The 17,764-nt window shown below is 38.1% G+C and overlaps 1 long non-coding RNA gene across 1 annotated transcript; it reads right to left on the bottom strand.

The window, feature by feature from the left end:
• Positions 1-3,234: 3,234 nt before the first annotated feature.
• LOC115483366 lies at positions 3,235-17,482 on the bottom strand. Its single transcript, XR_003944328.1, has 3 exons — positions 17,391-17,482; positions 8,544-8,548; positions 3,235-3,245 (listed from the first exon to the last, which is right to left on the bottom strand). It is a non-coding gene; the product is annotated as an uncharacterized LOC115483366 (long non-coding RNA).
• Positions 17,483-17,764: the final 282 nt, after the last annotated feature.

Genomic DNA, 17,764 nt, shown 5'->3' with positions numbered 1-17,764 from the left:
ATGAAGTTGGAAGTTGCGAGTGGAATTGGAAGTGGAAGTAGTTTCACTTTTTTTTCCTTTTTTTCGCCCGTGCTTGAAATGGGAATTGAAAATTGAGTTCTACTGCTGCTCATTTGTATGCCAATTGCATTCGTTGCTAATGTCAGCTGCTTGGGTAACTGGGCCAAATGCATGCCAAATGCATGCCAAATGCAGCGCCAGCCAAAGCTAAGTTTTATTTGAATGCAATAATTATAAATTTTACAAAATGCAATAGAAAGCATAAGAGAGAGAGAGACAGAGAGAGAGAGAGGGAAGGAGAGGGCAGGGCAGGCAGAGAGATGCTTTAAGCACGCATTGACAGCGCATTCCAATGTGCAGTAAAAGCAATTTGAAAGTTTGCGAACGAGAGAAGCTGCTGCTGCTGAAATCCTTGAGCTGAATAGCAGCGCGCAGGTGAGGGTAATTGAAATGTATGTGTGAGGGCATGCGGGCTAGCTAACAGCGACAGCAGCAGCAGCAGTTTAATGAACTTTAACATGAAAGCAGCACACCCACACACACTCCCCCTGCCTGCCCTATGCTGGCATCTTTGCCCTTGTCTCATAAATGCTTGCATGCTTGTAAGAATTGCTTAGCTGGGATTTGCTTAATTTTAGCACCACATCTTCAGACATGCCAAGGCAACGCGCTCTCGCTCTCTGCTGCCAGCTGCCTGCTTATAGCTGCTTATGGCTATCAGGGGAATTGCGTCACACGCGTCGTATACGCAACGATTTAATTTTCTACTCTTCACTTCGCATGTTTTTCGTTTTTTTACGCCTGCTCCAGTGGCACTGCGGCCACTTGTCAGTCAATCAATAAAATGCAAATATTTGTCAGTTGGTTTTCGCATTGTTTTGCGCATTTGGCACATATGTGAGGGGGGAGGGGGTTGTTAGGTGGGGGTCGTAGGCTTTTCTATTACTGAAGAGCAGCCGCTGTCGTTGCCTCTTTGGAACTTCAAAGTTCTGCATAAACACTTCACAAAATTCAATGACAACTCCAATAAACTGGCACTTAAATGCCAGGGCGCAACAGCTGTGACACGCCCACACACTCGCCCACACACATGCAGCTGCCGGCAGCTGTGCTGAATGCCTCGTGTGGCAGTTGTGTTTGATGTGTGCGCCACAAATTGCTTTGATGGTCACCAGCGTTGACTTTGTGAAAGCCATTTTATGTTGCCCCAGCTCTTCAGAATGTGTTTAATCTCGAAGAAACCTTACGCACAGCTCACGCTCATTGCTCTGCCAACAAATTAAGCCCGACTAAGGCTCATGTCAAAGTCATGAAATGAAATAAATATTAATGCAAAGCAACGCAAGCAAATTGTGATTCAAATGACTTTTTATGCAGCAAAGAGCGCGAAAGACTTGCATGTAAAGAGGAATATGAGCTGAGGCTTACAAAGAATCTCGTTAGAGAAAGAACTATAAAAATAATATAATATAAATAATATAAAGTATAAAAATAAATATAAAAAAATAATTAATAAAAATGGGCATATATTTAAAATATCAAAATATTATAATTAATATTATAAATATTAGTGGAAAGCCGTCTATTAGTGGAAGGTTATTCGAATTCTCTTGACTTGCTGATAGTAAATTTAAAACATTAGAATATCTATTAAACTCTCTTTATAGCTCTATGCAGATCTTGTACTAAAAACATTTAGCTGTCTTCTACTTAGCGGGAATTAGTTGCATTTAGAGAATAGTTATTTTCTCTGACTGTAGCTCAAGTTCTTGCTTGCGCAGCCTGTCTTTTCCTTTGTCCTCTTTCTCATTCTATTTTTGTCTCCTGCCCTACTCTCTCTCTTTTTCTCTATCTTCCTCATGCGCTCTCTCTCCAGCCTTTACTTATGCCTTTACTACGACAAAGCGTCTTTTAACAGTCGAAACCTTTTTGTTTAGTCACCTGTTATTACATTCAAATTGAGCATCTTAAAAAGCTACGCAAAATAATTGATTAGTTACAAAATTCTCGCATTAGAAATGAGCCTCATATTCTCCTTTTCTCTTAAGGAATAAACATTATCAACATTGATTCTGTTAGCTAACTAAGCTGTTGCTTAAGTAAATGTCTTTGTATAAAATATATTTATTTATAAGAAGCTTAACTGCCACTGGGACTAAGCCATAGGCCAAGTTAGTCCAGGTTTGCCATCCTTGACTTACGCTCTTCTCTTCTTTGCCCTAAGCCAAATCATTTTTAAGGAAAAATATAGTTTTATTAGCTTCTTTTTGTGGCAAAGTAAATTGTAAATCTAAGCTCAAATCTCATTTAAGCGTCCATTTAACTGTTTCATTTTCAATATTTATTTCATATTATTCAAGCCAAGCGCCTCAAGCCTTTTGCTGTCTCAATTAGTTAGCTACTCAATAAGCTTCATCCAAGCATAGTTTACAGACCTTAATGCTAGCTCACATGCCAAAGTACGTCGCATTCTTGGCTACTTTAACAGCCTGCCACGCCCACAAATATGCTCCAGGCTTACACACAGCAAGGCATAGATAAAGCCCATCATAAAATGCACAAATTTGTGTCGCTTGGGGAGCACTTTACATGCGCTGCCCGAAATCCGATTCCAAATCGAATTCAACTCAAGCTTCGTATATATATATATACATGTATATATATATATATATACATGTATATATCTATGTCATATATACACACATTTGTGTGTCCCTCAATATTAGTTCAATAGACCGCAATACAATGTTCGTTGCTGTTGCCATTGTGCCGACTCCTCATTGGTTTCGTGCTCAAATCCTTTGAGGTCAGCCCAAATGCTGGCCAAAACTTTTGTACACACACACAACACACACACACTTCGATTTCTATTATATGAAAAGGGCAGCACACACTTCAACTTCAACTCCAATTCCAACTGCTACAGCTTCAGCTGTAGTTCGGCCGCAGTGCATATGGAGGGCAGAGTTTATGGAGCTGCCACTGATTTGGCTAGCCATCTCGAAACTCTTTTGGGCCAATTCGCAGCACACAAAAATGTATAAAAATCGTTAGCTGCAGCGCGCCACAGAAATCGCCTTAGAGAAAATATTGATGCCGCAGGACTCAAAAACAAGCAAGCGAAAAAAAAAAGAAATTCTCAAAAAAAAAAGGGAACAAAGTCTCGCAGCGATGTTTTACTGCAGTTTTTTGTTTGGAGTTTTATGTGGCACATCCACGGGCCTGTTTTGCACTTGTGTCTGTGTCTGTGTGTGTAAGGCAACAGCAACGGCAATAACCGACTACAACAATAACAATAGCCTCGGGGCATATTTCAGAGTGCGCGCTGTAAAAATCATTTTATGAGTTTGCATAAAATTTTGTGGTTTTCACGCCCATGTTTATTGCAAGCGGCCGCATATGTTGCCCATTGCCCATTGTTGGCAAGCGCCGCGTCTATTGATTTTATTTTTTTTCTATGTGTTCTGCTTTTTTGAAGAGCTAAGCTAAAACCGAAAAGCCCAAAAACCGAAACCACAGCCAAAGTCTAAGCAAACGAATCGACCCAGCACCAGCACATGCTCTCTCTCTCTCTCTCCCTCACTCGAGAGCCAATTTTTAAACAACCAATTTCGGTGTTTTTATTCTGTTCCCGCTGCAGTTTTTTGCGGTTTTCTGTTGCGATATCCTCAAAGAGGGTTTAACGCTTGGGGCTTGAACCTTAGAGAGCTCAGCAGTAGTATTGCCTTAAGGTATAAACCTTACTCTTGATCGCCATAAGAAACTAAGTACTTTATTTATTTTTTATGCCCCAAAGCAATTGACGCTTGGTGGGGTGAGTGGGAGAAGATAGAGAATAAATCGAACCAAAGATGTTAAACCGATAGAAAGCATATGGAAAATGGATGTGGCAAGAATCTAGAGAATTGTTCATAAAAGAAATGTTGCAGCTTTGTTCGAATTTGCAAAAGTTATGTAAGATCTTGGAGAAAATTAAATCCAGAAGTAAGAGCTGAAACTTTAAGAGATTTTGATCATATATTGAAACTGATCTTAACAGAATTACTTTTGTTGTTCCTAATACTAATACTAATGTGACTTCTAAGAGCAGTAATCCGTTGAATTATTTATGTTAATGACAAATCTAAATAAAGTTAATAAACCTTTAAAGATAAAGATGCAAATTTAGATTGAAGATTAATGCAGCTTTGACAGTTATAAAAATCTCAACTGAGCTTTTTATATATCATATAACGAACTCCTTCCCGCGCTCTCTCGACTCGCACAACTTTCATCCTCAAATTAAATAAAATTTTACACTCAAGATTAAATCAGCTGCGGCTTATTGGACACGCGCTGAGCTTTGAGCGCTGACAAAATAGTTAAGAGCCAAATCGTTTCGGATTTGTTTTGCTCTCTGCATTTCACTTTCATTTCCATTTAATTTTCGTTATTTTCTTTTTATTTTTTTTTTGCCAAAAAGCCAGGCATTTGTGGCATTTATTGATTTTGGCCACAAAGCCAAATGGCCTGCGGCTCATTAAATGATTTGCTCATGTCAAATGGCCATCAAATTTAATTTGCCAGCGGCAAAGGCAAAGGCAAAGGCTAAGGCCAAGGCGAGGCGTGCAATTAAATGTCCCAAAAGAAGCGGCTCAACACCTGCACGCAACAAGGTGTAGAGACACGCCCATCTGGCCAGCTTCCCCCACTGCCGCCTTCGCCACCTTCGCTGCTGCTGCTAGCCAATTTCCGTTCATTCTAATGACAGCTAAAATTTTAATAAGCATGCATTAGCCCCAATGCCAAAGCCAAACATTCAACCCAAAAACTTGGTAATTACCCCGACCAAACAACCAAAAAGAAAGAAAAGAGCTCAACGGAAAGCGCCTTTAGTTTATCTAAGGGAGCAACTTGCTTACCCCGTTTTGATCGAGGTTTACTTGGCTAACCGTGGCACGTACTTGGCGACGCTGCGGCTATAAAAATGCCACTTAAATCCAGACAACGACAACGCCGACGCCGACGCCGACGACGCCGCCAAAGCAAAAAACAATTAATAATCCCGTATGCAACAATAGCCTTTGTTTTTAGAGAGAGAGAGAGGGAGAGAGCGAGGCAAAGATGGCCCTCTCAAGCAGCTTAAATCGCCATGCATGCAATTGCCAGCAGCAGGAGGAAGAGAAAGAGAGAGAGAGATTTTAGCGCTTTCTTTGGCTGTTGCCCTGCAGGTGAAATAAATTATTATTTATTACGGTCATTAGGGCTTAATGGCGGCAATGATGTCCACCACGCACAGACGATGGCCGCGCACTTCCGGCCGCTTAATCGAAAACGAAAAGCGAAACATTTGCGGCCGGACAACCTTTTTGTGTTGCCGTTGCCGTTGCTTGGACCCTTTTTAATGGTCTAACCGGTTCACATTATGTGGCCTTGAGAAAAGAAACAAAGAAAAGAGCGTTGCGAGCGAAGCGCTTATCGTAAATTTTGTGCATTATTATCTCTGAAGGCGAGGCGTGCGATAATATCATATAAATATATATGGGCGATATCTTTATGCATTGGCCAACTTTTTGGCCTCAGCCATCATAAATATATATATATATATATGTACATATGCGCCCAAAGGCCAAAGACCGTCGCATAATTTAGACTAACACAAACACACATGCGCATATTAATGGCGCAAGCTCTGCTCTGACACATTGTAAATTCAAATGCATTTCTCTGGCTGCCTCAAAAAAAAAAAGAAAAGAAAAAAGAAACCCAAAGTTTAGGCAAAGCTTTTACCGCAAAGTGAAAACAATCAATCAAAATGTATGCAAAAGGAAAACGTGAGAAAAAAAAGGGAAATGTAAATGGAAATTAATTTCATGCAGTTATGACGACAATTTTTTGCATAAAGATTATTTCGTGCTTCAAACGCTAAATATCAAGTATACGCTCGGGCGAACGCAATGGCAACAATTGCTATAGCAATGTGCAAACGCCTGATTTATTTACCACGCGAGTTGCAAGCTGCTTCCTCTTCCTTGACTACGACTTTACTATTGCAACTTCACGCACACACACACATATGAAAACCTTTGTGCCTGTGTGTGAAGTTTGCAATTTTCAGACACAAAATTACATGCACTTTTCTCCCTCTCTCTCCACCCCTCTCTCAATCTATCTCTCTCTCTGTGCATGTAATTGCGCTTGTCGTTGTGCGTGTGTGTGTGTGTGTGTGTGTGCATTCACTTGCACCAGTTTCTGCTGTTGTCGCTGTTGCCTTGTCACCCACCCAGCTAGTGCCTTACTCCTGCTGCTGTTGCTTTGATAAATGCGCATAATTTCAGTAGTTTTTCTTCAAGTAGTGCAGCAAAAAATGTGTGTGTGTGTGCGAGTGTGTGTGTGTGTGTGTGTGTAATATGCTTTATTGTTCACAGCGTCGTGTTAAATATTATACTGGATGGTTTGTCTTGGCGGAATTATGAAGACGATTACATGACTTTATAGGTGAATATACGTGAGGTATCTGCAGCTGTGTGTGCGTGTGTGTGAATGTGTGTGTTGTGGGCGCGTGTATATTTATGCGCTGCGACAACAACTTGACGTTAGTTTAATGAAATACCTGCCACGATTTATGTGCTAGTTGAGTAACGCAGCGCAAAAAAATATAGAAGAAAAAGCGGAATTAATTTTGCCATAAGTAACAGTGCAGGTGTGAAATATTAGGCATGCCATGACAATGCAAAAAACCATGCAATATATTAAATTAAATAAAATAAGTTATAAGAGTTTAAAAATTGTACAGTAGTATCGTCAAACATTAGTCACAAGTGGTTAGTAGACTAATAGCTTAATTATTTTAACTATGAAATTATATCAGAATATCTTTTAGGTAATGCCACACTAGTGACACGCAATATTAGTCATGCCAGTTAGCAAGAGAGCAGCAGCTGGTTACCCTTCAAGCTAAACATGATATTTAGCTATATAACAAGAAACTTCGTACAAGCTACACTAGTGTCACATAATATTGATCATGCCACTAGTTTCTAGGTGACATCATCAATATTTAATACTCAACTAAATACCCATTAACTAATGCAAAAATATGCTTCAAGCAATGTAACACTGATGTCTTGATATATTAGTCAAGCTTGGCAGGCTATTATCTAAGACACTAACTATTAAAGTGTTGGTTAAAACAAGTTCATCTCCTGAAAAGCAACACTGTTATCATACAATATTAGTCAAGCTACTCTCCCTCTCTCTTGAAAGCAAGCTCTCAACTTATATAAGTTACCAGCGCAACTTTTCTACACTCATGTAACACAATATTAGTCAAGCTTTATTAAATCTACTATTAAATTTAATAAAAAGTCTCTTCTTTTAAATTTAATAACAACTCACATCCTAATGCACTCGCAGCTTTCACTTTAAAATCCAACTCAACTCTCAAATGTCGCCCCGCACCCAAAATGTTGCACAAACATGAACAGCTGCAAATATTGTTTTGTTACCTGTAATCCAAGTGACATATTTTTATTATATTCAAGTTTTTTTGTTTGTTTTTTTGGTCTGCACCGCATAAATGTGCTGCCATTTAGCAAACATTTTTCATGTTGCAGTTGCAAGTTTTTTTGGACAGAAATTGTTGTTGTTGGAGCTGGGAAAAACTGGCTCAACTGGCAAACTGTTATCCTGCGTTTTCCTGTAAATAATTCAACTGAAAAATTCATAAAGCTAGACCACTTTCTATGCCACACACACACACCGAGAGCGAGACACACACAAGCAGAGGGAATACATGGTATCTGGACGTGCATGTGCTGTTGTTCGTTCTCTTCCCACGTTTTTGTTTTTCTTTAATTGTTTAGAAAATAAATCACCGAATCCCGAAATAAGTTGACAACACCACATGAAATAAAAACGAACAACCCAGGCCCAGGCCCAGGCCCAGGCCAACCAGGCAGCTAGCTAAATGGAACAGCGAGCGCTGCACGTAGCTGCGAGTGGGTGCTGTGCGCTGCGAGCCGAGGCCGAGCGGAAACGGAACTAACAAAGCACAAAACGAGCAACAACAAAAAAAAAAGCCAAAAACAAAAAAATTTATATAGAAAAATTTTGGTAAAAAGAAGCGAACGGAAAAGCAAAATTGCCAAACTAAAACTTTGCTGCAGTCACAAAAAAACATCAAGAAAACAGAGAAAAAAAATAGTAGTAAAATAAAGCAGAGGACTCAGTTAAGGGCGTTACACACACACACACACACACACTGGTGTACCTACCTGCCTGCGTGCGCGTGTGTGAGAGCGACTTTCGCAAAACAATTTACCAAAATTTGTACAATTTGAAAGCTTAAATAAACACGAAAAATGTTTTTTTATTTTTATTTTTATTATAACTGTTAGTATTACAGTTGACACACACATGCACACACACACACACGCACATTGGAGGCCCGGAGCCAAATGACGTCTTAAACATTTGTTAAAATAGTTTTGACGCCAAGCTACAAACTTAATGAGCTGTTGACGTTTTCGGCCTTACCAATTAAGGTTCTGGCAATAAGGTACTTATACTTACACACACACACACACGAGCTTCTTTTCAGCCCGGTTCAATGTAACCGTCCCGCCAGCAGGCAATGACACGAAATAATTCAAATGCCCAGACCCTTACCCAGTGCCATTGTGCTTTTTAGTAGTAAATTAACAAGCAGACGCACACACACTCACACACACACACACGCACACAGGGCGAGCACATGCAACATGAGTTGCTGCGGGGCGCCTCGGCGCTGGCTTAAATTGAAAAACTTTTGCAACTTGCAAGTTTCTTGAATCACTTTTTTTTTTTCCGACTGGCGCTCTTTGTGCGTTGAGCTGGGATTCATTGCAGCCCGCCAGGCAGCCAGACAGGCAAACAGTCAAACAGGTCATGCACACACACCATCACAGGCACAAAAACATGCCGACATATGCCACATGTGAAGCAGTTTCAATTGCATACGTTGCGTATACTTAACGCTGGCACAAAGGCGTGCAAGCAAAATGCTTATAAAACTAAGCGGCAACACGAGCCGCACCGCTTTATAATTGCTTTTTAAATAGTTCAGATTAAATATTAATTAATTTATTACATATAGACTTACCGATTGTGTGGGTGAAAGTGATTGAAGGACTGAAAGCAAGAAAAAACTTTTTAGTTAGATGAAGCAAATTAGTTAAAAAAAAATTATATATAAAATATTTTTTATTATATATAAAAAATTATATAAATAATAAAATATAAATCAATTATGCATTTAAGTTATTAGCTTTAGCAGCAAATTATAGTAGTTGATTGAATATCTAAACCATAATTGTCAGCCAAGAACCAGCCCAGTCGAAGCCAGCCTAGTCTTTAAGTCAATTGATCAAGGGTTAAGCTACTTCAAGCCTGAGGCTAGTTTATAAATGTTGCATAAATTTTCCCATTAGCTTAAAGCCAATAAAGAATATTCTATTTCCTTAAAACTGAATACAAACTATTGTTAAAAATAACTAAATTTAGTTTAAAAGTCCTAATCCACAAATCTATCAAAAGTTTGCAGTCCAATCAGAGCTAAGCTAAACAATAATATTTCTAAGATTATTTTACACAAATTTTGTGCAGTTTTCTTAAAAACTTTTCCTCTCTGGCAGCAATAGCTTTTCAGTTCACTATTCTAAGACTTTTCACTAACTGAAACTTAACAGTTTTCTTAGTAAAAGTTGCTCAGAGAACAATTCAACTGTCGCTTTCATCAAATATGCCCTGCATATTTGCCAGTTCCATTTGAAGCCTTAATAAATAGCCAAATGAATACTTTAAGGCAAAAAACTTTATGAAATACCTTAATTTGCTTAATGCTAAATTCGTGGCAATTTTGTTGTTGGCCTTCTGACTGCCGGAGCTGCCAGCACAATTGGTCAATTACTTTGTTACATTCCGACAATGGCCACAAGATTGTAAATAACATGTAAGGGTACGCGAGTGGGCAGTGCACGACTAGCAGATACCTCGCACCATAGCAACCAGCTGCTATTGCTGAGTTTCTTTTAGCTTCTTAGTTTCCTATATCAACAATATGATTAAAGCATTATTCCACAAACTGAGCATTATTTGTTAAATTTTATAGAAATTTCCTACATATATTACTTGAAGCGGAATTGAAAGAGTATAGAAGAATCGATAAACCAAATCAGACTCTCTTAAAGAGTGCGAACTACCAAGTTCTCAGAACTATAATCTATGAATCTATATGCCAAATATTCTGGTTCTGGCTCTAAAAATTGTAAACTATTCAAAGAACTGGAGCTTGATATGGATTTTAATCTATTTTATGTAAATTCAAATAGTTATGGATGCAGTAGAACAAGCTGTCTTCTCACAAACTATAAAGAGCGCTGAATTTTCTAGCATGCCGCTCTGAAAAGTTATAAAATCGGGATTTTTAAACAGAAGGACATTGCCTTATATGAATAGACCGGGAAACAGTTAAGCAGCCAAGGCTAAATCGTCTAACCCTTTCAGTCTGATTCAAATATATGTATATTATTTATGGAGTCGACCACGCCTACAACCAATATACCCTTCAATTACCATTTTCAAATTGGATCCACTCGGGTATATAAAAAGCGGGCGTAAATTAAAGTCATTCAAGTGCAGCGCAACGGAAACGGAAATGTGCGCAAAACAATTACGTGCGTGCGTGGCAAGGCGAATCTACGCACACGCACACACACACACAACTGTACACATACACACACACATATGCAGATATAAGCCCCAACCAGTTGGTCAGCATTTTAAGAGGCAAATTTATATATAATGCGCGTTTTTATGCTGGCACTCAAGTGCAATCAAAATGCGTTACGCGCAATTTACATTTACAAGTGCAAAGGGCGAGGGCGAGTGCGGAGAGCTGAGCGCTGCGAGCGGCGGGCATTTTGGCTTTCACAATGCTGGCCACAGAATGGACAAAATGTACCAAATGGAGACATGTGAAATTTGCTGCCTGCAATTGAAATGCATTCAACCAATGACAGACTTCCCGCATGGAGAGCTCTCTCTCTCTCTTCCACTCGGTCCACGCCTCTTTATGGCGTTAACATTATCTATTATTTTGACCGACAAAAGTAATTATGTAAATTAGCAATGCTAATTAAAAAACCAACGCCTGCGGGTCCCCAATTGACAAACGCAAAACACAAAAAAAAACTAAAACAAAATCATTTAATAAAAGTTCTAAAAACACGCGTTTCAACAGCTGCAAATGCTGAAGCTGATTCAGCAGGTGAAAAGAGAAAGAGAGGGGAAGAGAGCGAAAAAAGGAGAAGATAGAGGGGAGCAGAGAGTATATGGGTTTCCTTGATTGCCTGGCGAGTTTAAATTTAAATTAAATATAAACCGAACTCGCTTGGTTGAATGAGAAATTGGTAAAAATTAAAATATTTATTAAATAAACTCTATTATTAAAAGCACAATTAAAGTTAGAATGGATATTAAAACTCTTATTATTGGCTTCTTATAAAAATGTCAGACATATGTCGCCCAGCTCATTTGAGGTATTTCTATTCATAGCCAAGAGCCTCAAAACATGGCAACTGACTGTTATTACTAGAACTCCTCTCTATTCTCTATGCCTCTCTAAAATGCTACGCTACAGCACAGAGACTCAAGCGAATATAGCCAACATACTTCAGTTCTTAGCTTCATTTCATTTTGATCACAATATTGAAATAGCTCTTCAACTTCAGCAAGCCTCAAAAATCATTTGTAAAGGGAAATTTATTGCAAAAATTATCTAATATCCTATTTCCATAACGCTCCCGATTGTTCAAGCATGTGAATAGTATTTATTGATAGACATCCAAATCGTTTTTCTTAATTTGCTGTGGATAATTTGGATAATTTCAAGAGCAAGTAAAAAAAAAATGGCAGCCATGCTCCAATTAAATGAGACCACACAGGAGACAAAAATAAATAAGGACAAGAATAAATTAATAGATAAAAAACAAAGGCGAGTAGCTCAGAAAGAACATTACAACTCAAACATTTGGTTATTCAATTCAAAGCATATCGCTATAATGAGTCAGGATCGCTTTACCAAGAATATTAAAAATCACTTATTCCATCCCTCAAGCCGAAGCACAACGCACCAAAAACAAAGTAAAAAAATTACACACTAAACTTTCCACAAATTCAGAGCTGACTTTGCAATAAATTGCCTGCTGATCGACTCTGCAGATAAAGCTATTATAAATTGGGGCGTGGCACATCAGAAATTACATAAATTTAAATGAATTTTGCTATTTTGACTACAGGGAACGAGTTTTGTGCATTCGATTGCGTGCAATTGCAATGTTTTGCATTTCTTTCTACGCCCAGATGCCACGCCCACACGCACACACACGTATGCCAAATGCCCATACTATTTTGCAATGGCTAACGCTTAATCAACGCTGTGTAAGCTTGCTGTATAATAAATATAAATAAGGCTAAAGCGATTTGTTTGGCTTTAGCTAACGACTCCCAAATGCAATTGGGCATTCATCATACGCACTGTGGTCCAGTTCAGGCAGCAGCCGCATTACGATTTCTTATACTATGCGAAATGTGTGTGAGTGCGTGTGTGCATGTGTATGTGTGTATCTGCAAATCCCCAAATAAACATTTAAATAATTTACTACGATTCTCTCAAGCCAGCCCCCTTCATGCTGCGCTCCGTCTCTCACGCGTTCTCTTTCTCCTCAATTACTGTCAACAATAATACGGCACAGCAGTTGCATATGAAATATTTATGACTGCCTTAGTGTGTGTGTGTGTGTGTGTTTCTCTCTCTGTCTCACTCTCGTTCTGTGTGTTTGTGTCATGTGGCATGCCGTTACATTTCCGACAGCGACAGCGACAACGGGGCACAAGCTCAGTGCATTATGCAACAACAACAACAACAACAACAATAACAGCAACAGCAGCATTCGCATGCCAGCTACAAACAAACAAAAGCTACAAAATGAAGTATGAGGTCAGCATACAACAGCAACAACAACAGCAAGCTTGAGCCATACAAAAGAAAAGCACATGATTGTCGCTTGAAACTTGAGCCAGAGCAACTAACCTCATGACATCAGCTTTTGGTTTTCAACTTATTACAATTTCCATATAACCTCCAACGCGCCCCGAGGCGCCTGCAGCTGGACTTACCCCCCTTCCACAGCCCTGTGAAATACAAATGTACAAATGTGCATATGCGAGTGTTATGAAAAGAAAGCAGCAGCAAAACAGCAACAGAGACATTGCTCTGGCATGCCAGCAGAGTGGGTTGCCGGGCGGCAAATGGCATGTCCTTCATTTCGTTGTGCCACGTCCCAGCTGCCCGCCCACCCATTCTTTGCCAGCAAGCAGTTGCCCTTGCGAGGCGGCGGGGTTGGCAGCAACTGCTGTGGGGGTCTTTAAGTTTTATGGCACCATTGTGTCAAGATAATAATATGTACGTTTGCTCTCTCACTCTCCCACACACACACACACTCTGCCTCTCCCTCTCTCTCTCTCTCTTTCTCTCTATGTGTATACGTGACTGCATTTAAGTGCATAGTTGTGTTGCACACACAGAGAGAGCTCAAGCGCCGGGCGACACAGACATTGGCACATAAAATAGCATTCCACTTGCATAACATTTGCCAGAGAATTACTCTAAAACTGCGCTGCATTTGATACAAAAGTAACAAAACAGGCAACACCCCCTAAGACGACACCGCCCCCACGCCCCTACCCTTTGCTGCTATTGCCAACATCAGCTGCTTTTATCAATTTAAATGAATTGCACACGAGTGTGTCATAAATTCATGCCACATGACATTTTGCTAATGTTTGTTTGCAAATAAGTTGCCATGGACATTGCTTAATTAAATACACTAACCATACTTTTACACAAAACACACACACACACACACATTTGTTTAGCTAAGTTGCCACATTGTTTTGTAATTAAAATGAGCAACGAGCGACGCGTTCTCCCTCCATTTTGTGGCCAAAAATTTCAATTTGCATTTGCATAGAGCATAGAGCACACATATATAACATATAGTATATAAATATATACGTTCACATATATATATATATATATATATCTAATACAAAGCATATCCAGCGCGCTCCTGGGAACACAATTGCTACTTCGCGTTAGATAAAAAATAATAAAAAATTAGAATAAAAATAATAAAAAAATATATGAAGAAAACAAAACATATAAAAAGCGAAAGGAAAGCAGAGAAAATAAATATCATAATAAAAAAAGCAGCTAAAAATTATGAGTTACGTTCAACTTGCTGACCAAATAGCCAAAAAAAATTTTGTTTTTTTTTTAGATTTTTTATGGGTTTTAGCATAAAAAATAAACCAAAATAAAAAACTCTAGTCACTCGTGCGTGCGAACAAATAAATAAAAAAAAATTAGAAAAAACAACTTTGAACATAACAGTCGAGCTTAGCCAACTGCAGGATGCGCGCTCAAGCTGCAAAAATAGCCAAATTTAAAGAAAATAAGAGGATGATAGATAGACTTCAGGGCAACTTCTCACTAATTAAGCTTGCAGTTCATTACTCTAAGACTATGTCTGATATAGTTCAACCCGCATTTGCTACCAAGAGACTCTACTCTTTACAATATCAAACTTTTAAAAGAAGTCCTCAGAAATCTTGAGCCACTTGCAGTAAAAGTCGAAAAGATTCTACAATCTACTAATACGATCCCAATGCACAGCCTTAAAGCGTTTTGAATTTATTTATTGCAGAGGCAAATAATAAGGAGCCTAGTTAAGTCTTGCAGTTCTAGCTATTCTAAGCTTGGCTATAGACTAAGCTGTATTTGCTTCTAGAAAATTGTATACGAGATCAGTTCAAAAAGTATCACGAATTTGGATCATGGAACTTCTTCATGAATATTGCTTTTGGTTCCTTCAGAGTAAGTTGCGTCAGATATGCTCCAAATAATATTTTATACTTGTTCAGCGGCTGATTCGCTGCCTTCTTTAGTTCCTACTCAATCGTATTATAGCTTCGTGCTTTTATGATCCTTTTCTACTTGAAGCATTAGAAAACGTCACATCAGCCGTCAGATCAGTAGCTACAGCACTACTCTCTGAGCAGACCTCGTATGAGCTTTCTATTTTCATTTGTAGCTGCTCTCAATGAGCATATATTTTAAATATCACAGTCTCTAGTTATAGGAATACTCAATAAACCATACACAAATTTGACAAATTAAACAAGCACTTTATGTACTTTATAAGATGACCATATATACATACGAATACTCCCAACTTAAGCTCATATATGTAGCCAATCGAACTAATAGCAAGACATAACCCATATACTCTCTTGACCACTTAATCAGCGAGCATAAAAGCCACGCAGCTACAACGTAGAGAAGCTGCTGCCATAGCAGCACAGCTCAACTCGGCTTCATATCTATACCTCTTAGTCGCCATCTGCCCTCTCCATCCATTCCTGCTCTCTCGCTCTCTCTCTCCCCCCATCACCCACTTCTGCTATCTTTTGTCCATTCATTACGCGTAGCAAGTTGCGGCGAGTCGCCTCTTGTTGACCTATAAATAATGTGGCAAATTTGCGAGGCACAATAAATAAATTTCATTCAGTATGCAAATTAATGTAGGAACAAAACCTTATATCTACCATACTCTACATACAATTAGGGCGATTTGTAAGGCACAGCGGTCCAATTACAATGCCAAATACAAAATGCGCATTACGAATATCCTGCTGCGGGCCAGCTCTGCGGTGGACTGCAATCTGTAACAGAAACTGCTTAAGACAATCACAAATGGTCCCCAGCCGAATTCTAATGGGATTGACAGCTTTCATTGAATGCAAATTAAATACAATTTAAGCGACTATATAGGCAATAAGCAGTTACAATAAATGCAGCGCAAAAGTTCTTAAACGGCGCAACTTTCATAATTTGCCAAATAAAATAAAACTCAAATACCAAAAGAATTTCTGCTCTGAATTTTGTACTTAAAAGTGATAAGAAATACTTTTGAGATCAGCATTTGTCAGGGTATACAGATGCGTGCAGCAAACTTTAATGCTTGGCACATGACAGCGCTTAGCTCTAGGATATCTGAAACAAAACCTTCCAAAGCTTTGAGGAGGATTGACATTTGTGCAAGCAGCAACATATAAATAATACATAAGAGTCTCAGCTCTACATCCTCTTGCACTGCTAGGGCCACAGTTTAAAGAGCAGATTTACGCAATGAATGTAGCTAAGAATGTTATATGCCATTAAATAAAGCTAGGTAAAGCTAAATATAGCTCATGTGAGCTATTTAGAACTGGGATTTTAACTAACTAACTTGATTAACTAAACTGAATTCATGTTTTTCATTGCAAAACAAAACGAAGATAGAGATGCATCATAATCGTAGTGAGAATTATCATTATCATCAGTTTTGCAATCAAAAATTTTGCTCTATTTTAACAGTGATATAGAAATTATAATCATAAATCTTTGAATGATATTTTTTATAGGGAAAAATGCTTAAACATTTTTAAATTGTCTTGCTTTATATAGATGCCCAGTAGAAACCATAAAACCTTAGCTTTTTCACTTAAAAAACACAAATTTAAGGCTAGTTTAGAGTAAACAAATCATTGATACGAAACAAATAATAAACTCGCTCTGCCTGTGGAATACAGAAATATAAATTTTAGATGACAAGTCTATAGCTTTTTGAAGAACATGGCTAGAACAACTGGAGTCATCATCCAGTTTAAAAAGTTGTATCAGTTCATGTAGAAATATTAAATAAAGGCAGAGTGTAAAGTCTTTGAATAAAAAGCAGAAAGAGAAAATTTAAGCTGAAGAAAGAGTTTTATATATTCTCTAAAAAACTTGATCTAAAGGAAAAGCCTTAGAAATATTTATATTTATATTTATATATTTATTATATATTTATATATGAATGAAAACTGATCAAAAAAGAAACATTATAATGAATTTTACTACATTACCAAGTTTATCTACAGCAAAATCCAAGTCAAGCTCAATTCATTAAAAGAAATTCATTTAGAACGAAATGAAAGTTGTCTTTAGTTGCTTCTGCTCTGAACTGAAATGTCCACTGTCAAATGAAATATTTTAAAATGTATGCAAAAATAAAATACTTAAATTAAAAATTTTAAAAAAGTTTCTCCAATTAAACCAGCAAAAAAAGAACATCAAAAAAATGTTCAGCATCAAAAGAAAACATTGAAATCAATTACTTGCTTCCAGGAAGCTGGAATCTTAAATCTTAAATTTGAACCCAAAACTGAACAGTGTAAACTTATCTGATTTATGCTCTTTTCTTTTTGCCACTTTCTTTCTAATACACAGCGACCAGAGACTAGATGGATCAGCCAGAACTTATTAAGAGAGCAGCGCAAAATAACTGACAATTCCCCAGAGTGAAAGAAAAAGAAAAAGGAAAAGAAACAAATATATATATATACATATATATATAACAAGTGTATGAAGGACATTACATTAAAAGCGATTCATCATCGACGTGACGTTGTGATTGTGTCGCTTGTTGTTGTTGTTAGCAGTGGCAAAAACAGTAGCAGCAGCGCCACAACAGCAAATTGAATGTAATTTCATAAAAAGCGAGTGTTAATTTTTTACTCTCAGCGGGCGTGTGAGTGTGTGTGTGTGTGTCTGTGCACAACAATAGTAAAAGCAACAACAATAGCAAATACATGGCTCTTG

Source organism: Drosophila hydei, unplaced genomic scaffold, assembly GCF_003285905.1.
Source record: "Drosophila hydei strain 15085-1641.00,03,60 unplaced genomic scaffold, DhydRS2 tig00008122-arrow-pilon, whole genome shotgun sequence".
Taxonomy (NCBI): Eukaryota; Metazoa; Arthropoda; class Insecta; order Diptera; family Drosophilidae; genus Drosophila; species Drosophila hydei.
Note: the sequence above shows the minus strand (reverse complement) of the source record. Positions and strands in the feature narration are given on the sequence as shown.